We start from the raw sequence: 27589 nt of genomic DNA on the forward strand, positions 1-27589 counted from the left end.
ATCCCCGATCATTCTCGGGCAGGGGGCAGTAGGTGGTTATAGGTACCTGAACACAGGTTTTCTGAAATAAACTCTTTAAGGGACTCAGTTACGATACACAGAGATGCGGGCTGGCCCTGCATGATTCCAGGGGTGTCATCCACACAGACGACACTGTGACTGGTGTCCCCTGGAGCTGTGACAGATGCCTAGATGTTCCCTAACTCGCAGGATGTGTTCCAGAATTAGCATCCACAGTCTAGGTTGAGTCCAAAACACCAGCTGATTCTTTGCTTTTCTGAAAAGGCAAAGGGAAAGATCCTCCACTATTATCTGGTCCAGAACTCCAGCATCTCCCAAGGCTGGTGTCAGAGGACCACTTCCAGGGCTAATTCTAAATGGAAGCCTCACTCCTGGGGGTAAAGTAAATGAAGGGAAAGCTGGATACAGTTCTATTCTCTTTCTAGAATTCCCTTCCTCCGGAGCTTTTAACAAAACCTCATAAGGGTATCCTCCATGGGTGCTGTTTGAAAATGTTTGGTTCTGGTGGGCGTTGGGGAAATATAATTAAAAGCAAATCTCCTCCCAACCCAGCAAACCTCTCTACAAAGGTAGAAAAGAAAGAAAACAATCTTATTATTGAGTAAGCATTAAACCAGAATGTGATGCACCTCTCAGGCAATCCCTAAGAGATGGCAAAGACAGAAAGGAATCTTGTCCTTATGAAGCCGAGTAGATACAACCGATGACATACATGGCCTCAGGACAAAGATGACTAGCCCTCACGTAAAAAGACTAGCCAGCACCGCTGGCCACACGTTGCTCAGCTTCAGTCCACCTGGGAGCTGGGGTAAGCACCTGTGTTAGCTATCCGGCTTTATGCAAAGGAAAAATAAACTTCTCACATCTTTACGACAGGAGGTGGCTTTGCAACTTGGAGCTTCTGCCCTCCCAGAGAAACAGAGAAATAGGGGCACCATCTTCCTCAAGGATGACATTTCAAAGAGACGGTTCCCAGGTCCTTGAGAAAGACATTCCTGGGTCATAAAGCTGGCAAGAGGCTTATTTAGCCTTTTTAAAAGATTTGCATACATTTCGAAGAGACAGAGGCACAGCTTACAATTACAAGGTTTCTAAAATAAATACACTAAGTAAGGGAAAGGGGGACGTCTCGTCTTGTTTTCAGCAGGGAGGATGAAGCCTCTTGTTTTCAATTTTTATTTGCCTTTACAAGGGCATGAGGAAACCACTGGCAAACTTTGTTTTTAATGGTTCTTTTAAACGTAATTATGAAATGCTTCTAAGAGGGGAAATTTTTAATTTCTTAAAGAAGAATCTGGAGGGGAGAGGAAAGCCACAACTCTTGGTGATGTAAAGTCACTTTATGCAAAATGGTTTGCGCATTTTTAAGTAGCTTCAAAAGTCAGCCATTGCCCAACCAGCAGCAGTTGCTATGGCAGCAAAAGTTAGTGTTATTCTAATCCACTTGGTGATGAATTGTCTGGAGCGGCTGCTCGGTGCAGGAAGCCATGTTCTGTGTGTGGAGTTGTTAGTTTTTGCACCATATTATGGGCAGGAAGAGGCTGAGTGGACTGCATGGAAATCAGGGTGTAAAAGTAGGGCAGACACAACATGAGGTCTGAGCTGCCGGGAGTCAGAAATCAGAGAAACCTTGAAAATTAGAAGGGCTTGGGTTCCATTTTTCCAACCAGTCCTTACTGAGGACTGGACTAGGGTGGGAATGGGGAGAGCACTGAGGGCTCACTGTGTGCTGCACAGAAATTTAGTGATTTTACACACGTGGTCTCCTCCAATCCTTCCAGTGACTCAGCAGGAGACGCATCACTGCGCCTGAGGTCACAGAGCTGGTGGCCAAGTGAGGAACAGAACTGAGGCTCTTGGTCTCAAACCAGGAGAAGCTGGCATATTCAAGGGAGAGGAAATTTAGAGAAGAAATCTTTTTTGACTGGAGGAGGAGGTGGCTGGACTCAAAGTTAGAAGCAAGAATAGAATCAGTATCGGTCGTGAATTTAGGTTCACGTTATCTAAAGAGAGAAATGGGCAAAACAGAGGGAGAAAGCTGATGGCACAGAGAGTGTTTCACTAGCGTGTAAGTCACAAGGGGGTAAGGATTTTGTCTGTTTCGTTTTGTTGCTCGCTGTTGACTGAAATAAAACGCACAACCTAAAAGCTGAGAATTGTGTTTTGTTCTGTGGACTTTCTGAGGACTTGAGCCTAGGACTCAGCATCTCAGATCGGTCTAAGAGGCTGTTCCAAAGTGGCAAGGTAGAAGTCAGGATATATGAGTTTTTGCAATGAAGACCAGGTATTCAAAACATCAAAAGATTACTGTTAATTAAAGAAAACCAGATATCTCAAGGTAAGGAATTTAGCACTTTTCTGTGTGTGGGAAGATGCAAAGGCCTGGGCTCACTGAAATCATTCCTTTGATCTGAACCTTAGCTATCTAGGGCCAGTGTCCTGTCCTTTCCCACCCTGAGTTTCCTCAGGGGGCACCGTTGGGGGTGGCTGCGGAGGCCTGGCTGCCTGCTTGTCTCCATCCTGAGTTCCCTCCGCTCACTGTCAGAGGCATGATGGCAGCAGCTGATGACTTGATGGCCACAGCATCCTTTGTTTACTGATATGGCTGGCAATATTTTTCACTCACAGGCCTTAGATTAGTGCTGGGTGCACAGAAGTTCCTCAATAAAGAATAGCTGAATGATCACTGAACTAATTCTTGCAACAACAGAAGGCTGAGGGAAGAACACAGTGGGACTTCTACCAGGGGGACTGAGGGTCTCAGTAAAGACTGAAACTGCACGTATCAAGAGCTGTGAAGAACTGTCTAAGATTTTATCCTACTTTCAAGCTACCCAGTTAGCCTGTCACAGTTTCATGGATGTTGGCAGAAGACACAAGTCTCCTGGGTCAGAGACAAAGGACTTTGGGACTTATAGTAATAGCAATAGCCAGAGAAACGGTAGGCTTTTTGTTTGTTTTTGGGGTTTTTTTTGTTCCAAAGGATGATTAAAAAGGGGGGGGGGGGTCTAGGTGACAACAAATACCAAGTGATGCTTGCAGTTGAGGAAAGGAACCCTGAACTTAGGGAACCCAAATCTTTTTCAACTGGCAGTAAACATGCTGGTCCTTTGCTCCAGAGGGAAGCCCTGTCTCTGTCTCCCAAGGCTCTTCACTATGTATACATCATTAGGGGGGAAAAAACCCCAGCCTGGAACAAAGAGGGTCTGTCTGCAAGACAGGCAGAAATGTCAAAGTCCCACAGAATTATCTGCCAACGATAAACCAGCACTCTTTTCCCTGGCTGGAGGATTACCACTGTATGTAATGGTACTGAGAACACCCATGGGCAGATGAAAGTCAGGATAAGCAATGATGTTGCTGCAAAGCAGAGAGCAGCACCTTACCTGAGGTCTGGGGAGGAGTTTGGGAAGGTACTGAATTTTGATGTTGTAATAGTTCATCAATCAGATTCGTATAAATAAAAGGAAGGAACACAGAAGTGACTTATAATGGAAGCATAATTCCTTAAATGCATGGGACCTCAAGTATCTCGGCCTGGATTCCCCCAAAGCTCGCATGAAGATAGTCCACTTTGGAATTAATCCCAAGAAGCAGAAGTGAAGGACAGGGGAAGTAAAACAGGGAAGAAGGGAGAGCTAATCCAAGGATGTGTCACCAAGCTGGTCACCTTTGTGGGCAACAGTGCTCAATCCCATGTAGCCTTCTGAGAAGCCAATGAAATGCATCCAGAGCCATCTTTCCCAGAGATAAAAGCAGCATGTACCCACTGGCTCTGTCCCCCACCGGTCATTAGAGCCAACTTGCCTTGATCATCCAGGTTGCCCATGTATGAGTTCTGAGCAGGATCCTTGGGTTTCCCATGCCTGAGGCAGGAAGCAAGAAGCACAAGGCACAGGTCACAGGAAAGGAGTCTTCAGGCTGTACCTTCAGGAAACTGGTCAAGCCTGTGTGGAACTGACCACCACAGGGAGGGAGGAGTAAGAGGCGAGGCTAAGGGGATATGGAGTGATACACAATGGATGCTGCCTACAGGCTGCCCCTTGGCCCACTCGGTTCCACCCAAGTCCTCCAGCAAAGTCAGTTCCACACAGAGACCCCTGCCAGGTGGTGGCCAACCACAGTCTCTTTCAAGATATAATACTGGTCACGATGCCATAATCAATAACCCTCCTCCCCTTCCTCCTCTGCCACTCATTCTAGATTCCCCTCACCTTCAGCCAGCATGCAGATCCGTGTTGCCCATCTGCTGGGGAAATCCAGCTCTTCACCGAAGGGTCTGAGCCCTTAGCTGCCTTGCCCTTGTGGGATTTCTGGTTGCTGAAACTCCCCACTCACCATTATCACCAGGCTTAGAAACGCCATGAAACTACAAGGCCCTACTGTATAGCACAGTGAACCATATTCAGTATCTTGCAATAACCTATAATGGAAAAGAATCTAAAAAAGGAGATTTATGTATATATGAATCACTTTGCTGAAACTAATACAACATTTCAAACCAACTATAATTTAAAAATTAAAAAGAAAAAATAAAAACAAAGCTTTCCTTATTCTGAGGTTGTATTTTCTGTAACCTACTGATGACTTCTTTCTCTTACCCTCTTTCTTTTTCTAACATTCAGATGTTTCATCCTCTGGTGTGAGGTAAGGATCTAAACTTTTTTTCCCCAAAAGATGATTAATCAGTACTCCTCACACTGTGTACTGTACCACCCAATCTTTCATCACTGGTTTGAGATGCTGTCATCCCCATAGGCTAAGTTCTCCCAGGTTCTTGGTCTGTATTGAGATTTTCTCTTCCGTTCCACTCATCTATCCATCCGTGTGCCAGCACTAAACTGTTTCGGCTGTCATAGCTTAACGCACTTTAGTGCCAGGTCGGGAAAGCTTCCTTCTTCATTAACCATTTTCCTGGCTGTTCTTGCACATCTGTTTAAAAGAGGCTTTGATAGGAATTGGGGGGAGCTATTCTGAAGTATCAGAGTTGGAGGAAAGAAAGAGAGGTTTCAAGGTTCCAGGATTAATGGGAAGGACATGAGGTTAAGGCCTAAGAAATTGTGATCTAAGCCACATAACTGCTTGCCTCAGTCCAAAAAGGAGATGGTCCTGTTGTGGCAGGGGGTCAGCCAGCCCTCAGGTGAACTGCCCTTTGATAGAGTGAGGGTCTTCATGCACACACTGACAGGGAGAAGCGCTGACCAGACCACAACTCAGATTATTCACTCTCCTAGCAATTACGGAGGGCTCAGGAATCTCCAAACACCGATTTTTGCCTAAGTCTGTAACTGCAGGAGTCACAAGGGCTACATGTCAAATGCGAGCTGGAGAAGGATTCATTTGGAGAGAAGGATTCCAGATATGCAAGTCCATTGCCCCAATGGACTCCTTTGAGAGAGTTGAAGCTAGGTCCCAGAAGAAACAGAGAGCCGCTAAACTGGGTAAAAAACCGCCCGTCCAGAGGTCACGAGGGAACGTCCACAAACACACAAGCCAGAGGGTCTCCAGCTTGGGCTGCAAACTGCCACTAACTGGAGAGCTGCCAGATCCGAATGGGAATATGGACCAAGGATGTCAGGCCTGGACAAGAATGGAAGAGTACATTGAAAAATCCATCTTTTGAATCGGTTGGACATTTTGACAGGTAAGAGGTATTCACAGTGTAAGAGCTGTAACTTCCCACAGGGAAGGAGTGCAGGTTGAGAGCTGTGCTGTGTCTATACATGTACTTGACTTTTTCCCTTTCAAGTAGGAGTTAAAATTGAAAAGAGAACAAGAATGCTGTTGTCGCAGAAGCAGGCTGTGCGGGAACAGAGACCATGTGCTGGCAAATGAGGGCCCATCTGATCCATTTGCTCAGTGATTTAGTGGCCCCTCCAGTGAATTGCAATACTGCTCGACTGGAAAAATGGGCTCGTTGTACAAACCTTGGGCGATTTTACTGTGAGTGTGTGTTCATTTTAAATGAATACAACAGATTTGATTTTTTAATGTGTTTTTTTTTCTTCACAGGGTATTACTGATTAGGAAATAATTTGTTTCTAAAGTGATTCTTAATGTTTTCAGAGTCACAATGTTAACAGCTTTTTGAACATTTTCATTATGAAAATAAAGAGAGAATTTAAGAAATCTAAATTCAGCTTTCTAAATCTGTGTGTTACTGGATTCTTTTTTGCACCTAATTTAAAGGCATGTGGACAACACACTGTGATTTGTAAATAAAATGCATGAACATGTGTTTTACCAAGTCTGTGAGGGGGACATGAACAAGGATGTTTATTACAGTGTTGTTTAAAGTTGCCGCTGGTTGGAGGCCATCTAAGTGTCCATCCCGGGCAGAATTAACAGGTGACACGTGAGGTTTGCACATCATGGAACGTCCTACAGCAGTTACAAAGGATGCGTTGTTCATTTAGCTCCATAGATAGAGCTGAGTGAAAATACGCTAGAAACAATGGGATTTATAACATAACGCCAATAACGACAATTAAAAATACATGCCTACGAAACCACAGTGCGCATGTACAAGAATGCATGCATGCAAAGCAATACGTGTTAAACACGTTAGCTCGGTCTCCTGTGGGGAAGAGGGTAAACAGGAGTCGGGAACGGGGATAAAAAGGGAATAAAAGCAAAAAGACTATTTTATAATAATTTTTCCATTTCTTTTTCTTCTATGTGTGCTTCATATTTAAAGTGTGTTTTTTTTTTCCCCTTCTAAATCAGGGAAAAAAAGCCTCCCACCCAGAATATTCTAGGGAGAGAGATGAATATTCACCATCTAACTTTTGAAATTGACATTTATTTTGTGATTCAGGAAGAAAAGGTGGTGGGAATAAATAACACAACTGGGGAATTTAATCCACAAAATTGAGAAAACAGATTAGGTTTTATTAATAAAATTTGAACTGGGTACTTTCATCAGCTTGGGGGATTTATTTAGTTGATGATCTTAATTTGGATGAGGAGAGATTTTCATTAGTGATTCTGCTCACTTTTATGGGAATTAAGTTGCTTTTTTTCCCTATAGTTTGGGTATGCCTTCACCACTGGATGCAAAACCCATCGCTCAGACATGACATTTCCATTTGGTGACGATTTTTGCACACAAATAGCCATGGAACTCACTGAGAAATCCTACAGGATGATTAGTCTCTAATACTATTTTCTGCTTCTATTGGGAGGTGGCCCTGGGATTTCGGCTGCATCTGTCTTTTCTGAGCTGGTTCTAAGCAGCCTAGACAAGACTGCGAGCAGCACCTGGGTCCAACTGAGCCTCCTGATGAAGTAGGCCTTCCAGCTCAGACAGGATGGAGAGGGATCTCGAGCTGGCCTATGACTCAGGGCTCTTGGTGGCCTGCCGACGCCAGGCCTACGAAGTTGGGCCTCCCATTTCTCGCTCTCAGGTGAGAGGTCCCAGGGCAAGACGGGGAATGCACCACACCTCTTGCTGAGACATCTGGTGGCATTTGTGGGCAGCGCTGCAGGGCAGCACCATCAGACATGCTGCCTGAAGGTCCTGAGGCCTTTCAGCAGGGGAATGCCCTTCCAGAGGGGAGGCGCTTAGCTCCCTGCCACTCCTATCAAGCCCAGAAACAGAGAGGCCGTGTTCGTTGCCCTAATTCCCCTCTTCCTCGAACTGATTGTGAAGGATCTTTGACTTACAGAGGAAGGGGACAGAGTGTCAGTAAATTTCAGGAGCATGTGGGCGGGCAAGGCCTGAAGTGCTAGTCCACTTACCTACCGCTGCGTAACCACCCAAAAGTGAGTGGCTTAAAACAAGAACCATTTCTGTTTGCTTGAGATCTGAGGGTCAGGAATTCAGGCAGAGCACAGATGAGTGGTTCTTCTGCTCATGTACTGCCCCTGCATTCAGCTGCTGCCTGGGCTGAGCCGGAAGGTCTAAAAAGGCCTCACTCACCTGTCCAGTGGCCCAGGGCTCCTCCACGTGGCTCGTGTCTCTCTCTCTGTGTTGTTTTCTTCACATGATCTCTCCCTCCAGCAGGATGGCTTGGACTTCCTGACAGCCCTGCAGCTGGGTTGCAAGAAGAAAAGCACTTACTTAGCAAGCCTCTGTTTGCCTCACATTCGCTAATGTCCCGTTGGCTAATGCAAGTCACATAACCAAGCTCAGAGTCAATGTGGGAGGGGACCGTACCAGGGTATGCACACTGGGACGCATGGTTCGTGGGCGGCCACCGAAGTAACAGTCTACCACAAGTTCTAATTTCAGCTCTCACACCCAGAAGACACTCTCAGGTTGGGAGAGGCAGGGAGAGCCCAGGGACCTAAGCAGAGGGAACCACTTGTTGCCCTTGGAAAAGTCTAAAATTTCATCAGCTGCTAAAGAACTCAGCCGAGTTGCGGCATGTGGCTCCAGGGTAACCAGCAGTACAGCCTCCCCAGCCTGGGGGCCGTGACAATCAGAAGCCTCCAGAACTGGGAGTGAATGAAGGTGTCCTGAACAAGCCCCGAAAGGATTTCTAGCACCAGTTCCATGAGTCTGGGATGAGATGTAGGCGCCGGGGCAGGAAATGGGAGGATGAATACCCCAGCTTCCCAGCCCCTTAGGGGAGTTCCACACCACCTCCCAGAAGCCCCCGGTAAGACTGAGCTCTAGTTACCACGACGGTTCCCATCCCTCTGTCTTCTCCACTCCTCTCTCAGGGCTTCCTCCCAAATGAGCCACTTAGACTCAAATGGGGCCTCAGGTCCTGCTTCTGAGGAAACCCAGAATGGGTGTGGCCCACTGCATGATCTCAAGAGTCATTCCCAGCTGGAAAAGTCCATGATCTGATTAGTGATGTGGGTGTGTGGATTTGGCATTAGGCAGGCATAGGCGGGAGCCCTGGTCCTCCTGCTCACCAATTATGTTTGTAGAGCTTTTGTTTTCCAAGTCAGCCACCAAAAGTCCTTCTCATCCCTGTGTGCACAAGCCGTTCTTCCCATCAAGAGATGGAGTCTGTTTCTCCTCTCCTTGCTTCTGGGTTTGCCTTCTGCCTTGCTTTGACCCACAGGGGGGAAAAAGTGATATTTAGGACACAGAGGTGTCATGTGTTGGTTTTCAAACTAGCTCAGGTGGCTAGGACCTTAAAGGTCTGAATAGTCCGGACCTTAAACAGCTTGTAGCTTCTACCCTCTTTCCCCCTTGGAAGCCAGCCATCATGTAAAAAGCCCTGCCACCCTGCTGGAGAGACCAGCATGGAGAAGGAGGGGCTGGCCAATCCCCAGCTATTCCAGGGGGCGGGCACTGGGGGTTTCTGCGATGTCCAGGTGATGTCAAAAGCACAGTAAGATACAGATAACTCCTCCATATTTCTCTGAATAAGAACCAGGGCCTTTCCTTCATTGCTTGGTCAAAGAGCTGTGTCGGGCCATCCGAGGAGCTGACAACTGTAGATGGCAAGGCTGTGTGCGTGTATGGGTGCGCGTGTGGTGTGTGGGCTGAGTGTTTGAAACAGGCTGTGTAGTTTCCCGCGCCCTCACAGCCCCACTCCTACAGCCCAGGCCTGAGCCGCACCCCAGCAGTCCATGCCCAGACTGCTGAGTCATCAAGCCTCCAGCACAGCCGGGACCTCACTCTGCCAGCAGCTAACGTAACACTTGAGGCCAGCAGAGGAAGCCTTTCCTCGTGCGCCCTTTGGTACCATCCTAGAGCGCGAGCTTCTCCTCCAATGCTATCAGGGCTCTCCTGGAGGATGCCCCTCCCAGCATCCACTGGAGGGGTCGCTGCTCAATCTTGCACACATCCACCCCATCTCAAGGTCTGGAAGTCAGTTCACTGTCCTCTGTGGCTGGGTAACCCACCCTTCTGCCATACCACCAGCTGGAGTGGTTAGTCTAAGCCATTCATGGGGCTCCCTCCACCCAAAACAGGTGATGGCTGCTGATGCTGCATTCCAGCGCCCCCTGCAGGGCATTACAAGACCCAGCATTTCTCTCTAGCCACACTTGCAAACCCGCTTCACTGCGCTTTCTCTGCTTCAGGCACACTGCTCCAAACTTTCTCCAGCCCTTGACCTGTGCCTGGCACCGGGTAAGAGAAGAGGACACAAAGGTAAGGGGGGGCAGCCCTGGTCCCCAGGGAGCTCAGGCTCTGGTGGACTAACTGGAACAGAGAACCTTGAACAGAATTTGCTTATGACTCTCCTTCCTCCCTCCCTCCCTCCCTTCCTTCTTTCCCTCCATCTATGATTATACAGCACCTGCTATGTGTAAGGCCCTGTGCTTTCCACGCTGAGAGGATATGGAAACAGTGAATGCTCAGCCTGGACCTTTCTCTCGCCCAGGCTCGCTTCTCCATCTGGCGTGGCTGCCACCCATCTCCTCTGGACCAAATTCCATTCCTCCTCCAAGGGGAAGCTATCATCATTTGCTCAGCAACCACTACGTGCCAGGCATCATTCTAAGCACTGAGGTAAATCAGAGAGACATGATCTGCTCTCAGAAAGCTTAAAGTTCAGTGAGGAAGGCATTCAACCCATCAATCCATAAAGGATTAAGCAATTCCACCAGTGGTGTAGGCTGTCCAAGAAAAACAGAGGCCTCTGAGAGTATAATGAGGCATCTCAAACCATCTGGGCAGGGCAGGGAAGGCTGTGCAGTCTTCAAAAGAAGTCAGCACACTCAAGTTTAATGTGCCCATACTGGGTCAATAAATAGAAAACAAAACAAATAGAAACAAAAAAGAGGGGGAAAATCCAGACAGGTATCATTAGCTTTGATCCCCGACAGCTTGCAGTTTGCAAGACCCTGGCTTGTCTACTACCATTCTCTCTGAGCCTCAGTTTCTCTGTCTATAGAGTGGGGGCAACTTCTCCCCCAACCAGGGTTGTTAGGAAAATCAAGTGGGAGAGGCTTTTCACAAGGTACAGTCTATAGGGCTGTGCTTAATTCCTCCCACCAGTTCCTATCACTGTGACAGCCATGTGTTCTCTCTTGTCATTAACGGCACTCTCTTTCTGAAAGTCCCAGAGCTTGTCGGTTTCATCACCCCATGGACACGCTGGTGTGCACCGGTGTTTTCAACGTGCCCCTCACAAAGGTATGAGATTCCTGCCTAAGCTCAAATCTCCCATCCTCTGTCCCAATCCAGTTTGACAGCATGCTGCACGTATCTATCTGATACTGTCGGCAACCAAAATAGAAACCCCATCTCCAGCTACCCTGGATACAGCTTGTCACTGTCTTTAGAAGACAAACTTGGTGATGGGCTCACTTAGAATTCTTTCTAGTAAAGGAAGGAGTCACAGAAGCTAGACATCATGTCCCTTCACCCAGATGTGTGGCAGAAGGAGGCATTTTAATCAACTGAGGGACAGGTGGGCCGTCCTCTCTTGCCATGCAGAGAGCTGTTCGCTAGTCATGCCTGAACTGCACTGCAGCATATTTTGCTCAGATTAATAGAAGCTGTTGTTTAAGAAAAATCCACTCTGAGCCAGGCCCTGTGCTAGGCCTCCACCTGTAATACTGCAAATGCTCGCAACCACTTTGCAAAGCCAAAATTGTCGTGTCCGTTTTATGGATGAGGAAACTGAAGCTCCAGAGAAGGTTAATAAGTTTTCCAAAATCACTCAACTGCAGAGAGCGGGGACTGGGGTTTGAGCTCAGGTGTCTAGCTGTCCCCACCCCAAGCTCGGCCCACAATACCACACTCTCTCCACCTCTGTCATGGGCAGTTCCCACCCCTGCCACCTGTCCTTGGCCTCCGAGGGTCCTGGCAGGCGCAGCTGGTACCCAACCTCTTTGAGACCCATTGTTCTTAAACAGACTCGGGGAAGGCAGTGCCAAGTGTCTCCAGGGCCCCTGGGTCCTGCCCCCGGGTCCGTGCTGACACAGTCCCTGCTTTGATATCTACTCTGTAGTCTGGCCTTGGCTCTGCTGAAAAAAATCAGGAAGAGTCTGGAATCCACAAACTGGAGTCTGCCCCAGGCCCCCTGCTGATCTCTGTGTGCCAGCCACCACCGCTCAAGTCTTCCACCTGGCCTGCACTTCCAATCGCCCTGCCACCAGAAGGGCCTCCAGCACGGGGGCATGAGCTACTCAGCCCTTTGGGCACTGGGCTCAGGCAGCCCTTCTGTTCCTGATTAGAGCCCCAGACTCGTGTTACCTGAGGTCCCCCTTTAGGATATCCCATCTTTACTGGCATTTCTCTCTGCCTATATCCAGCACCCAGGTGTAAAGGCAGGAACCATCATCTATCAGGTGCTCTGTGAGAAATGGTCCTCACCTAGGCTGTTAATGTGAGAAGGGTCTTTAGACCCATCTTGCCCACTCCTACACTGCAGACGGGGGACTGAGGCCCTGAGAGGGGAAGCAGCACAGGGTCTGACTGACAGAGTGAAGTCTAGAACCCAGATCAGGTGGCTGCTGTTGATTATCAGGACATCCATTTGGGATTAGCATCTGGAATGGTTTACAGAAGATAATGCTATAAAAATGTGCGGTAAGGTCCTGCAGTCAGACCAGTGCTCACCTACATAGGTTTTTCACCACTAGAAAAAAGTTCCCCTTCTTCAGGCAGACCCAGCTCCTCATCAGGGCAAAGGCTTAGCAAGCAGACCAAGGGCTAGATTTCAGGTCCTACTTGCCCCTTCAGCTGAGCACTTTCGTGCAGTGAAGCACCTGAACAACTGTACATGGCGGCCCTGCACATAATAACACTGAAATTATTTGCTTAAGTGTCTGCTTCTTCTACCAGAATTAAGACTCTTTGAGAGTGGGAGTTCTGTTTCATTAATCTTTGTATCAGTCTCCATGCTGGCACTTAGGGGCTCATTAAAGCTTGTTGAATAAATGAATGGATGAATAAATGATTCACTCTCCCCAATTTCACCTTTGTGAATATCCACTTAAGTAACTCTCACCTATATGCTACTTGATTTTCTTTAAGTTTTGGTAATTGTCCTCCGTCTCAGGGTACCCACCTGCCACATGAAAGCACTAACTTCTGCTTCTAATCCTCCTGACAGGAGGGCTAAGAAGGTAAGGCGGTTGGAAGCAACGATAGTTTTCTTATCTCCTTGGAGAAGGATACAAGCTATTACTGGGGTTTTATAGACGAGATCCCCACTGTTCTCCATAAATTCATGTGTGTGAGCTTCTGTCTCCCTGGGTAAGCATTGCTGGCTGGCTGAAGTTATTCTGGGCATTTCTTCAAGTGTCACTGGTACCTTAGAACTCGCCAGTGACAAGCTGGCAGATTCACTTAACAGACTGCATCTCCTGAAAACTACTAATGATGCCGTGAAGAGACAGGAGACAGGAACCAGCAGTATTTGGTCTTCGGTTTAAGGCATAAATATCTGAAAATGAGAAATTCCTTGGAGCCAGCCTCCCAGACAGAACATTTAGTACTTGGTTACATAAAGAGCTAAAGAAGCCAAGAGGTCAGGGCAGAGCTGCAGCCAGGGGGACCGAGGCTCGGGGCAGGGGGTGCACTGTGGGGGGCGGGGGCGGGGGCAGGGGCGGGGGTCAAGAGCACTGCCCAGCTGACTGTGAGTGGTGAACGCTGAACTTCCTTCCACCCACTATCCAGTCACTCGACTGAGATCAGAGCACAGTGCCAGGCGCTGAGGGGAGGACTTTAAATATGGCAGGATTTCAAAAACGAGCAGATTTGTTGTGCTTTATGATACTGCAGAGTCATCTGAAAGAGAAAGTTGCAGAAAACAAAATGAGAGGAATCTCCTCTTTCTCCTCAAGAGAGCCAGTGGGGCTTTCCATGAGGTCTGCCCCGGGGGAACGAAGAGAGGCTTCGAACGTCTAAAGTCTAGGCTCTGGGCTCACAGAGCTGGCTTGTCTTGCATGGACAGGGGATGGGCAGGAAGTGGCTCAACCCACCGAAAGACCGAGGTTTCCCAGAGACAGGGAGCAGAGACGTGGTGGGAGGGGCGGTGCTATGCTGGTGAAGCTAACTACCTGCCTTCAGGGCAGTGATGCATCCTGATTTATAGCGTTGGCCGATTTCTGTGGTGTAAATATTTCCACCATGGCTGATTTCAGGCTACCAATTTCATGTCACTGAATAGGAAGTTGGGAAGAGAGGTGAAAACAGTTGGCTCTCACAAGCCAGCTACTGCTCACCAGTGACATGGCAACCTGCATCCACCTCCATGCAGCACCTTTTACAGGGTGGCCCATGGGTGCCAGGGACTAAAACCCAAGCTCTAAGACCTTGTGAGCTGTTGCAAAAGATCTCAGAGGCTGGCTTGGCTTGGAGGAAGAGGAGCCACCCTTCCTTAGAATGAACCATTTGGACTTGAACTTAAGGTTCCAGCAGTGACCATATGGGATGGAAGAACACAAGCTTTGCTGAAGTTTCTAGATGGTTTAAACCATCCTTGCTCACCCTAAGGATGGAGTACTACAGGCAACGATTCAACCATGGTGACTGGGAGCTCATAGCCATATTTAATTTGACTTACAAAAATAAACTACTGGGATGGTTCTTGCACATGACCATGAGGATGCAAATTCATAGTGCAACAAAGAAATGGCTGAGTCCTTCAGACTTACGGGGCCTTATGCCTTCACATTTCTCAGCCTAGGAGGCAAAATGAAACAAGAATTCAAATACCCCCAATGGAATGTGGTGTGGACCACAAGAAGGGTACCAACATAGTAGAGAAGACTGTCACACATTTGTATATTACCACATTGGCAAAGAGCTGTCACGTACAAGATCTCCTTTCACCCTCCTCAGGACCTTACTAAGCCGATTAAGGTCCCATTTCACAGACTTGGACAGTGAGGGTCAGAAAGGTCCAAGACTATATGGTCCATCTGTGCAGAACCAGTATTCTCATCCCTATCTTCTGTGTGCCACATTCAGTGTTCTATCCCCTACACGGTGACAGAACTTTCCCAATTTTAGCCCTGGTAGCCCAGCATCTTGATAAACCCCTCAATCCCACACAAACCAGCACAGTTTGCCCAGGACTGGTATTAAAACTGAAAAGCCCTGTGTCCTGTGAAGCCCAGTCTTGGGCAAACAGGAACAGTTGGTCACCCTAATCCCTTATCCTACTATGGCTGCACAAAGTGCTATGGAAATCAGAGGAGGAGAAGAGGGACTTTTGGCCAGAGCAGTGAAATCAGGGAAGGAATTCTGGAGGAAGTTTCCACTGGCTGGGCCTCTAAGGCTGAATCTGAACATATAGGCAGGTAGGAGGGTGTACGTGGGGGTTTGGGAAGAGGAGACAAGCATTTTTCGGACAAAAATAAAAATGATGTAAACACAGAGGGGGCCTCTGAGTGCATTAGGGAGATGGACAGTTGTAGTTCTACCTGGGACATCAGGGAGACGGAGGTGCCCCCTCACCTGTATTTTCAGGAGGAGCTCAGTCACCAGAGAGTGATTTAAGAGGGAAGAACATGGTCGACAGAGACTGCTAGTCCCCTTGCCAGTATCTCTTCTCATCTTCTTCCCTGGTAATGGAAACCTGCTTTTGATTGCAATATCGCCAGCTAAAAGAATGTATTTCCAGCCCCCCCTGGCATGATGGCCTTGTAAGATGTAAGTGGAGGTTGCTTAGATGTATTTTCAGGGTCAGGCCCCCTTAAAAGGGGGTCAGACAGTCAGTGAAGGCCCCTTTGCTTCTTCCTACTTTTCTTCTTGCTTGGAACTTGAATGTGATGACCAGAGTGCCAGCAGCCATATTGTGATCTTGAAGATGAAAGCAACATGCTAATAAAGTTGGCGCAGAAAGATAGAAAGCATTTCATTCCTCATGACTGCGAATCACCATAAACACCCTGAACCACCTACTTCCAGACTTCCTTTACATGAGGTAATAAACCCTTATATATTTAGACCACTGGAGTGAATTCTCTACTGCTGGCAGCCAAACACAGTTCTAGTCAGGGAAGAGCTCAAGCAAAGGCACTGAGGCAAGAATGCACAGAGTTTTTGAAATTGCCTGGTTTCTCCTCCAGGGCTTATCTAGGATTCTTTGGATTTCAATTCTCTTCAAGATCTCTTCCCCTGCTCTCACTCATGAGCCTTTCACCGGCAATTCACAGTGGTTTGTAACGGAGTCCTGACACCCAGGATCCCTCCCATTTTTCCCCCTTGGTACTTCCTTCTACATCCTAGCCTTTCCCCCATTCAGTCCTTGCATCACTAACCTCAGGGAATGAGTGTGCAGAAAAAAAAGCAGAAAGCAAGAGTAAATGCTCAGCTTTTAAGTTTACAAAATAGACCTTTGGAACTCATTGCAAAGATGTTAGTTTGAGAAAGACTTTTTGAATTTCAAAAGCCTGTGCACTATTACATTCTTGTGGAATTTCAGAATACCAGCGATAAAAGAAGACCCTATGAGCTTTGCAAAAAGCCAAAAAGCAGATGACAAACAAAGGCAGAACCAGAATGACTTCAGAATTCTCAACACCATGTTGCTGGAAAACAGTGGAGCACTGCTTTCAAAATTTTGTGAGAAAAACATTTTCAACCTAAAAGTCTATTCCCAGACAAATTATCAATCGAGGGACAGCAGATGAAAGACCCTTTGAGAGAGCCAATACTTCAAATGTTGTATCTCTTACACATCTTTTACTTTAGTAGCAAATGTAAAACAAGAACGAGGGTGGGAGGGTATATATAGCTCAGTGGTAGAGTGTGTGCTTAGCATGCATGAGGTCCTGGGTTCAATCCCCAGTCCCTTCATTTAAATAAATAAATACACCCAGTTACCTCCCCCCGGCAAAAAACAATAAATACATAAATACATACATAAGAAAAACATACAGGATCCAGAAATCAGGGAATTCAATCCAGAAGAGCAAAAAGACAAGACCCAGGGAAATGTATACAGTTGTCCTAAAGAGTAGCCAGGAGAGAGAGCATATGAGAAACTCTGTAGCCACCGGTAGGGAGAAAAGCAGGGAAATGAAAACCAAGGCAATTATTAACTCCAGGTCCAACAATGGGAGGGTTGTGGAAGAGTTAAGCCCACATCTACCACAACAAAATGTGAACCAATATCTATAATTGATAAATGATACAATATCTGTATAAACATATCATTTAGAGGCATGGTAAATGTAGGGGAAAGAAGTCAGAGGATTTGAGGGCAGCTGCCTTTGGGGAATGGAACGAAGGACATGGGGAGTGGGGACACTGCTAGCTTTTTATACTATGTACATTCACTATATCACTAAATATAAATAACAGCTTTGAAAAACCTATAATTACAAAGTATTGTGCAATTTTTAGTATGTTACACAACAAATTTTAACTCACTGGAGAGCAGCAATTTAATTGCTCTGTATCTGTAATCTGTAAGAAGAAAATGTTATAAATTTGAATTTATAAAATAAAACGTTAATCAATTTTTAAGTCAATGCCCCTAAAAGCATAAACTATAGATTTAGAAACACTTATCATGGATCAGAGACAGTTTTGTCTTATACATAATTATTTTAAATTTTTTATTTTGAAATAATTGTAGACTCACTCAAGAAGTTGCAAAAATATAAAGAGGTCTTGTATATTCTTCACCCAGTTTCCACCAATGGTTACATCTTGCATAACTATCTTACAATATCAAAACCAGGAAATTGACATTAGTACAATATGTGTACACACGTGTAGGTTTGTGTAGCCACAACAATCAAGATACAGAACTATTTCACGACCACAAAGATCTCTCTCCTGCTATCTCTTATTCACAAACCCTGGCAAACACTAGTCTGTTTCCCATCTCTGTAGCTTTGTTCCTCTGAGAGTGTTACATAATGAAATCATATAGTGTGTGACTTTTGAGACTGGCTTTTTTCATTCAGCGTAGCACCATTCAAGGTCATTCAGATTGTTGCTTGTATCAATAGTTTATTGCTTTTTATTCTGAATAGTACTCCATGGTATGAATGTATCACAGCTAGTCATTCACCTATTGAAAGACATTCTGGTTGTTTCCTGTTTGAGGCTTCTGCAATAAAACTGCTATAGGCATTTCTGTACAGTTTTATGTGGACACAAGTTTTCATTTCTCTGGGATAAATGCCCAGGAGTGTGGTTTCTGAGTTGTATGTTAAACACATGTATAGTTTTGTAAGAAACAGCAAAACCCCACACACCTACGGTCAACTGATCTTTGACAAAGGAAGAAAGAACATACAACAGAGAAAAAGTTTCTTCGCCAAGGGGTGTTGGGAAAGCTAAACAGCCGCATATAAATCAATGAAGTTAGAACGCTCCCTCACACCATACACAAAAATAAACTCAAAAAGTCTTAAAGACGTAAAGATAAGACAGGACACCATAAATCTCCTAGAAGAGAACATAGGCAAAACATTGTCCGACATAAATCACAGCAGTGTTTTCCTAGGTCAGTCTACTAAGGCATAGAAATAAAAGCAAAAATAAACAAATGGGACCTAATTACACTTACAAGCTTTTGCAAAGCAAAGGAAACCATAAACAAAACGAAAAGACAACCTACAGACTGGGAGAAAATATTTGCAAATGATGCTCCTGACAAGGGCTTAACTTTCAGAATACACAGACAGCTCACACAACTCAATAACCACAACAACAACAAAACCCAGGCAAAAAATGAGCAGAAGACCTAAATAGACATTTCTCCAACGAAGACATACAGATGGCCAATAGGCACATGAAAAGATGTTCCTTATTGCTAATTATCAAAGAAATGCAAATCAAAACTACAATGAGGTATTACCTCACATCAATCATTAAAAAGTCCATAAACAATAAATGCTGGAGAGGGTGTGGAGAAAGGGAACCCTCCTACATTGTTGGTGGGAATGTAATTTGGTGCAGCCACTACGAAAAACAATACGGAGATTCCTTAAAAAACTGAAAAAAGACATACCACATGATTCAGCAATCCCACTCCTGGGCATATATCTGGAGAAAACTTTAATTCTAAAAGATACATGCACCCCAGTGTTCATAGCAGCACTATTTACAATAGCCAAGACATGGAAGCAATCTAAATGTCCATCAACAGATGACTGGATAAAGAAGTTGCGATATGTGTATGCATGCGCGCGTGCGCACACGCGCGCACACACACACACACACACACACACACACACACACACACACACACAATGGAATACTACTCAGCCATAAAAAAGACTGAAATAATGCCATGTGCAGCAACATGGATGGACATGGAGATTATCATACTAAGTGAAGAAAGCCAGAAAGAGAAAGAAAAAATACCGTAAAATGGTACTATTTATACGTGGAATCTAAAAAACATGATACAAGTGAACTTGTTTACAAAACAGAAAGAAATTCACAGACATAGAAAACAAATTTATGGTTACCAAAGAGGAAGGGATAATTTAGGAGTCTGGGCTTAACAGATATAAAATAGATAAACAGCAAGGTCGAACATAGTATCTTGTAATAACCTACAATGAAAAAGAATATGTATATATACATGCATGACTGAATCACTGTGCTGTACATCAGAAACTAAACTATACCTCAATAAAAAAAGAAAAAACTGCCAAACTCTTTTCCAGAGTGGCTGTACCATTTCACATTCCCACCAGCAATGCATGAAAGATCCAGTTTCTCCACATCCTTGCCAGCATTTGACATTGTTACTATTTTTTATTTTAGCTGTTCTAATGGATGTGTAGTGATAGACTCATTAGGGTTTTAATTTGCATTTGCTTAATGACTAGTGACTTTAAACATCTTTTTATGTGATTATTTGCCATCCCTGTGCCCTCTTCTGTGAACTGTCTCTTCATGGCTTCTGTCCATTTTCTAGTGGGACATCAATCTTCTCCTGCCCTTGGACACTGGTGCTCCTGGTTGTCAGGCCTTCAGACTCGGATGGCGTCTAACACCTTTGACTCCTCTGGTTCTCAGGCCTTTGAATTCTGTGTGAATTACACCGCTGGCTTTCCTTGGTTCTTCAGACTAATACACTAAGCATTTCTCTTTTTTGAGCAACTGTAAATGACACTGTATTTTTAATTGGGTTGACATGTATTTACTGGCATTTTATAGAACTAGTTGATTTTTGTATGTTGATCTTGTGTCCCGTGACCTTGATGACCTGACTTACTAGTTCTAGGATTTTTTTTTCTTTGTAGATTCCTTGGGATATTCTGTGTAAACCCATCATGTCACCAGCAGGTAGGTTCTGTTTTATTTTTTCCTTTCTGATTTGTATGCCTTTTATTTCCTTTTCTTGCCTTTGCACTATCTAGGACTTCCAGTACTATGCTGAATTGTTCAAATAAGAACTAACACCAGTTCTGCACTTCCAGAAAACAGAAGATAGAACACTTTCCAACTCATTTCATAAGACCAAAATTACCCTTGTACCAAAATCAGATAAATACAGTTCAAAAAATAAAAACTACAGATCTTCATGAATATAGATGCAAAAATTCTTAAGAAAATATTAACAGCTAAAATTAAGCAATATATAAAAAGAATTGCATGCCAGGACCAAAAAGAGTTTCTTCTACTGATGCAGGGTATGTTCAATATTTGAAAGTCAATCAACCATATTAACAAGCTTTCATATCAATAATCTATCATATTAGCAGGCTAAGGAGAAAAATCACATTTTAATAATAATGGATACCAAAAAAGCACTCATTTGAAAGCATATTTGCCTTTACCACTTGCCTATTGTGGAATGATCAATAAAGAAACCTAGGGAGCTCAATTTTCAGATGTCAGAAGCCTTGACCCACTTAGGGGAGCCAGGGGATGGGTTGGAAGAGGGAAGGGTCATCCCTTGGGCTGAAGGCAAGAAACAGTGGTGGGAAGACCCTTATGTTCTGGACATAACAAGAACCCAGTGCCATTCTGGAGTTGAGTCCTAGGGGTCCACAAAGCTTGGAGGAAAGTGTTGGTTCCTCGAGGGACACAAAGCTCCCCTCTGCCCACCTTTTCTTAACTCAGTGCTCAGAATTGCTGGAATCCATGCAAGAGGCCATGCACCAGAATTCATACCAAGAAACATCAATAAGATTTGAAGGGTCTGAAGAGTCTGGAGCAGAAGCCTCGTATCTTCTGCGTGGACCTGTGACTGATTCAGTAGCTGGTTAAAGACAGAGAGATTCCAGGTCTCAGGCAAATATCAACCCACCACAGCTAAGAAAAATCCCCTAGCAGATTCAACCCTCTTCCCTGACAGATAGCAGCTGGCAACCAGTGACCCCAGAGAAAAGACAAATGGACCCAAAGCTCAGATTTTGTTTTGACACTTCTGTGGGTTCTGCCCTAAGGCTCTTACATAGCATGGCCCTTCACACACCTCTGTCGTATCTGTCATCAAAGGGCAGACAAAGCATCCACTCTGAGGCGCTGAAATCTCATCCCGGGGATCAGAAGCACTCCCCCACCACCACCACAATGTGTCGTGACTCCACCGAATGTGGAGAAGAGGGACAACGGGGCAGCCATCAGCACCTGACGCAGAAGCTCCGTGGACACCTTGAAGTTGCTGTGTTTGGGCCTGACCTGCCACACACTGGCATGTGGGCCGTTCCAACCAATCACTCTCCCTTCCTGAACCTCCATGTCTTTATCTGTCGAGCATGGTTGGCAGGGAGAGGGATCTCCAAGGAAGCCTGCAGCTTCAACATGTGACAGCTCCAGTTTGAGCCACGCACAGCAAAGACAGAAGGCAAAGCCATCCTGTTCCCACCCCTGGTACTAAGGCCACCCTGGACTATTAGATGAGACAGAAACAAACGTCTACTGCATTTGAGCCCAAAGCTTCTGGATTCACTTGTTACGGAGTTCAGTCTACAGCAACTCAGACCCTGAAGCTGACCTGCGGATTCATTTTCAATGTCTTTAGGCTATGAGAAAAGGCTCCTCCTCCCTCCCCACGTGTTCCAGGAATTGCACAAAGTGTATGGTTCAGAAGGGTGAGGACACACTAGAAAAGTTACTGATTATCCACTTTGGTCACCTCGAATATAATAAGAAATTCCCTTGGAGGTGGGAGGGTATATAGCTCAAGCGGTAGAGCGCTTGCTTAACATGCATGAGGTCCTGGGTTCAATCCCCAGTATCTCCTCTAAAAATAAATAAACCTAGTTACCTCCCCCAACTAAAATAAAATAAAATAATAATAATAATAATAAATAAAACATACAGCTATTTAAAAAAAAGAAATTCTCTCACTGGTTTTTCTTTCTTTTACTTAAAATACTGAAAAAAGCCTAATGATTAAAGATTGGTTTTTAAATCCCTCTGAATTTCATTTCTTAAAATCCTCTCCTATTTTGGACTCTACAACAAAGCTACCCCCCAAAATCAACATGGGACCTTAGAACAACTATTTCTCATCTAATAATTCAGTAAAATCTCTCTTCCAGAACCCTCCAGAACTCTCTAGAACTGTACCATATGGAGAGACAAACTCTATAAATAGCTGAAGATTCGCCTACTCTTTTAAGCACCGGAAGTTTTTGACTGAAAGCGTTTCTCAAATGTCTCTGTATGTCCCCATCTTATTTCTTTACTATAGTAACTTTTTTATTACAAAAAGTAGAAAATACAGATTAAAGAAAAGAATATTAAAAGAAAATTGAATCAAAATGAGAAGCAGAGCACATATGCCTACTCCCCTCCCACTCCCCTAAAATGATTCAAAAGATCAGATTAACTGGGCCTGATTCCAATAAACGGGGTGGTAAATCTTTGACTTATTGTTCACATTCCTCCATGTTTCTAAGTCAATCCCAGCCTGCTCTATGTCACAAAATTTGATCCAAAGGAAAGATTAAGAATGGCAAACAAAGATCCCAGAGACCTAGATTCTGGTTCTTGACAGCCGTGGACTTTCTCTGTGACCTTGACCACGTCACTTTCTCAATCAGAAGATGAGGAGGTTGGACTGAATTATTCTTGTGCTTCCTATCAGCTCAGAATCAGTTAGGGTCCAGCAGGAAACAGAGAGAATATTCAGATTGGAAAATCTGAGAGACCAGTGTAATAAAAGGACGATTTCCAAAGGTTTGGGCTGGGAGGAGGAAAACCACCAGAGATAGCTCAGTCCTGAAGTAGGTACCACCCCAAGTCCTGAGGGGTAAGGGGAGGGAGTCACTGGGCCCTAGAGGCAGGGCTGCGTGGAGAGCGCCCCTGAGAGCAGGGATGCTACACCCACCTCCCTCCCTCCAGGAGAACCTTTCTCGTGGGCCAAACCCGACCAGAAGCCCTTGATGCGACTGAGACCAGAGACTGACACCACCCTCCCGGGGCACAGAGCAGGCCGGGGAAGAGCGGAGAGCAGGTGTGAAGTGGCAAGTGGTGGGGCGGCCCAGCACAGACTCGTTATGCTGGTGGTCAGACTGCTGTACTCCAGGCTCTGTGCCCCTGGGGGACTGAGATCTACTTTCCTTAACATACGGTCAACCATGTGCTCAGCTCCCACATCTGTGAATGTTTTGCTGTTAATTCTTGATGGACTAAGAGGCCTAACAGCCAGGTTCACTAGGAGGCAGTGTGCAGCGTACATGCAGAGGCAACGGAGGGCCGAGGCGCCTCCTCTGGTAAAATCAGAGCCCTGGAGCACGTGGACACTGCGGTTTTCCTTACGGCTACTCAGAGGCCCTTTTTGTTTGCTTCCTGGTCTGCTACTGAGCTCTGGATTTTAGCAAGTCCCTGAGCCACGGGGCACTGCACTGTGTGAGAGGGGAATACTGGCTTTTCCCGGCCTGGTGCTCGCAGTCATACAAACATGCAGCTTCTGTGCACAGCTGCCAGCTGCCCTGAACAGAGATCAAACTGAGAGATTTGTTCCTGAAAAATACAATTTATTAAATTAAGCTGCTAGATATTTGTCAAACTCCATACCCTGTGATCAGGGTATGTGCCTTCTTTCCCAGAGACCAGGGAACTGTCATAAAATTGACCATGAACAGGGCACAATTAAAACAGTGAGAAATTTCAAAATGTAGAAATAATACTGGCCATGTTCTCTAAGCACAATGTAACAGAACCAGGAATAAGTCAGAGCAAGCAAAAAATCTACTCGGAAATTCAGAAAGTATTCAATCAAACTTTGATAACTATCCACCTAAAAAAGGAATAAACTTCAGAATTTTTAATATAATGATAATCAGAGATTAATACAGCAATCCTAGTGGATCCAGAAAAAAGTCTGCACTTTTTTTTAAAAGGTGTAAAATGAAAAAAAGAAAAGGAAAGAGAAGAAAAGGCATAGTCTTAAACACCTATCAATCAAGAAATAATAAAAAATAAATAAATTAAGCATTCGAGAAGTTGGGGCAAAATAACAAAACAAATTTAAAGCAAGTGGGAGAAGAAATTTAATAAAGATATAGGTGTATATTAATGAGCTAGCTAAAGAATAGAATTAACAAATAAATTTAAAGTCTTAATAATAATATAGTTAAAACCCTTACAAGAAAAAATAGACAACATAAAAACACAAAATCAGCACCTAAAAGGGAGAAGTAACACAGATAGAGAAAATTAGAAAAAATTGTAAGAAAATGTTTGGTTCAGATCTATGTAATAAACTGGAAAATGTGAATAAATGATCTTGGAAATTTAAATCACCAAGATTGACTCAGAAGAGATAAACTAAATAAACCAGTGATAATGTAAAAATCCACCATGGCTAAGTGGGGTTTATCTAAGAAATATGAGAATGCCTAAATATTGGAAAATGTATTCCAGTTGTCTGACTGGCAAACCCAAAGAGATCAGTTAAATTTTAGAAACAAGAAGAATTCAGGACAGTAGCAGCTTACAAAATAAATATATAAGTAGTAATAGCTTTCTTATATATCAGCAATGTTCAGTTTTTTTTAAATAGGAAGGAAAAGATCATGTTTTCATTTGCAACCACAAAACATAAAATACCCACAAATAAACAAGAAATGTGCAAGACATGTACATACAAAGAAACATATAAAATTCTACCCGAAGATTTTAAAGGACAAAGAATTGGAGTGATGTACTGTTTTCTTGCATAAGAAGACAAAACATGGTAAATGTATTCATTCTTCTTAAATGCATAAATATTTTCAATGTCATTCCAGTCAAAATCTCAGAGAGACTTTTCTGGAACTTGACAAAACAAGTAGTGAATTAATCTTGAAGAATAAATACAAAAGAATATTTAGGAACCCTGTGAAAAAGAAAAGTGAGGAGGGTGCTTCTCTATGGCCAGATTTCAAAATGGATGGTAAAGCAGTAAGAAACAAAATCACGTGTCCCTGGTATAAGAACAGACAGAACAGTGGGACAAAAAGTACCATCTGGAAATAGTCCCAAGTACAGGCAAGAATTCTGTATGTGACAAAGATGTTACTTATCCGTGGTAGAGTTTGGATTATTCCATCAAGCAGCGTTAGGATAACTTACCAGCCATTTGGGAAAAATCAATCATAAGCCAGTTCCCAATCTCCTTCTTAAAAATAAACTCCAAATGAATTAAAATTATGAACGGAAAAAAATAAAATTATAAAAATGAAGAAGAAAAATATGGGCAAATATGTTTCAATCTTGAAGGAACTGGCACAAGGGGACAGGGGATCTAAAATTAGAAACCATAAAGAAAAAGAAAGAAGAAAAAAAGAAGAAAGAGAAAATCTCTTATGAGCCAGCAGGAAAATGAGCAAAGGAGAAAGTCCTAGAAAAAGAAAAAAATTGCTAATAAACATATCAAAAGACAAAAAGAAAGAAAAAATATCTTGTCTACGTCTAAATTTTAAAATTTCTTATAATCCATATAAAGATGTAAACAATGTGTAAATATAGATATATAGGACTGAACAAGCAACAAACTGTGGAAGTTATTTGCAACAAGTATTATAGTTGATGGTTAATATTCTTCAAATAAAGCACTATGGTAAATCTACATAGAAAACATAAACATGTCTAAAAATATTTATATTAACAAGAAATTCACAAAAGAAGGGATGTGAATAATTATAAACAGTTAATAATGTCTAACTTCACAAGCAATAAAAGAAAAAAGAAAACTAATACAAGAAAGGGGTACCATTTTTGTTCTTTCAAAAAAGGTAAATATTTAAGAGATTGATAATATCGATATCCAAGATTGACAAGTGGATAAAGAAACGGATGGTCTCATCCCTATGGACAGCTATGTAAAGAATAAAAGCTCTTTTTGGAAATCTATTAATAGTTACCAATGTTTCAAACACACATTCTTTTAACCTAGAAATGCCACCTTCAGGAATTTAGCCTAAGAGAGGGAAATGTATATACGAAGATATTAACTGCAACATTATTTCAAAAACCATCAACTGAAAGCAATCTAAATGCCCAATCATAAGGAATCTGTTAATTAAATTTGTAGTAATATGAAAAGATGTCTCCGTACACTTTTAAGTAAAGAAAAAGTGAGAGAGAGATTATAAAATCGTGTATGTTACAGAGGCTCATTTTGATAAATACATTAGCAAAGAGTCAGGAACATAAATTGAAAAACAAAAAATTAATGGAGGAGTTATCTCTTTATTTTGTATACTGCCTTAATATTTTACAAAAAGCCTGCATTACACTTACAATCTGATGATATAATGTGGCTATTTTCATTGGCTAGAAAGAAGATGTGAACCCCTGACATCTGCATGTGAGTCCCCTAGGCAAAGCTAACCAATGGAGCCCAAAGTTGGAGTAGTGAACCCCGACCAGCAATACCTCCATTTCCAAAAATGCTCTGACTCCACATACTTAATTCTTTATTTTTTAAAGGGATGTGAAACCTATGTTTTTCTTTTGGAATATGTTGCCAAAAGACCAAAGGGTCTCTAAATGTTACACACACATCACACATACATCTTCCCACACTCAGACACACACACACAGCAGACACACATAACACACACACATATACCAGAGATCCTCTCTTCTCAGGGCCTAAAGGCAGGTCAGACTCACACAACCGCATCTCAACAAATGCCCAAGCTAAGCTCCAGTCCAAAGTTCAACAAAAATTCCCCATGAAGACTTCACAGGATTTTGGACTGGGTGAGGGTCTTGTCATTAGCTAGCCGTTTCTAAATGCAGAGATCAAATCCACCGAAACACTCCTTAATCCTCCTTCTTGTTACCTCTCTTCTGCCAAGACCTCAGCCCGGAGAGCCAGAAAGTGGGAGCTCTGGGATGAGCTCTGGGTGAGTGAGTAGTCAGGACACCCCATCACAGCTCCTCCCTATAAGACCCTTCGGGCATGTTGCTTCCATTCTCCCCCTCAGTTTCTCCATCTGTGGAATGGGGTAATTAACCCTTGTCCAGAAGCCTTATTGAGAGGATGGAATGAAACAAGGCAAAGCCCAGATGTACTTGTGATGCTCCTGTGGACATCTCCTCCACCTCTGGGAAAGAGTCGGTCCCAGGCCTGGTAGACAGCACATGTGATGGCTCGATGAGCCCACCTCTGCCAGCTATGACAAGGCATGCCTCCCTGCTCCCTGGAACCCTCTCCCCAGCCCAAGCTGGAGCCAGCCTGGTAAATGATATCTCCTTATCCAACTCCCTTGAGTGCTTTGCAAGGACCCTAAACTCTCGCTGGGGACAAGGGGGATGACCAGAAGGCCCACGTACAGGCTA

The 27589-nt window shown here is 44.1% G+C and overlaps 1 long non-coding RNA gene across 2 annotated transcripts in view; it reads right to left on the minus strand.

Moving 5' to 3' along the window:
* LOC135319573 (uncharacterized) overlaps positions 1-27589 on the minus strand; it is a 48341-nt gene that overhangs the window by 16634 nt on the left and 4118 nt on the right. For both annotated transcript variants that reach the window (XR_010378308.1, XR_010378309.1), the window contains exon 2: positions 7943-8056. This is a non-coding gene — a long non-coding RNA (uncharacterized LOC135319573). The remainder of the gene's footprint in view (positions 1-7942; positions 8057-27589) is intronic.

The sequence above is a fragment of the Camelus dromedarius genome, chromosome 29 (genome assembly GCF_036321535.1).
Source record: "Camelus dromedarius isolate mCamDro1 chromosome 29, mCamDro1.pat, whole genome shotgun sequence".
NCBI classification, from domain to species: Eukaryota; Metazoa; Chordata; class Mammalia; order Artiodactyla; family Camelidae; genus Camelus; species Camelus dromedarius.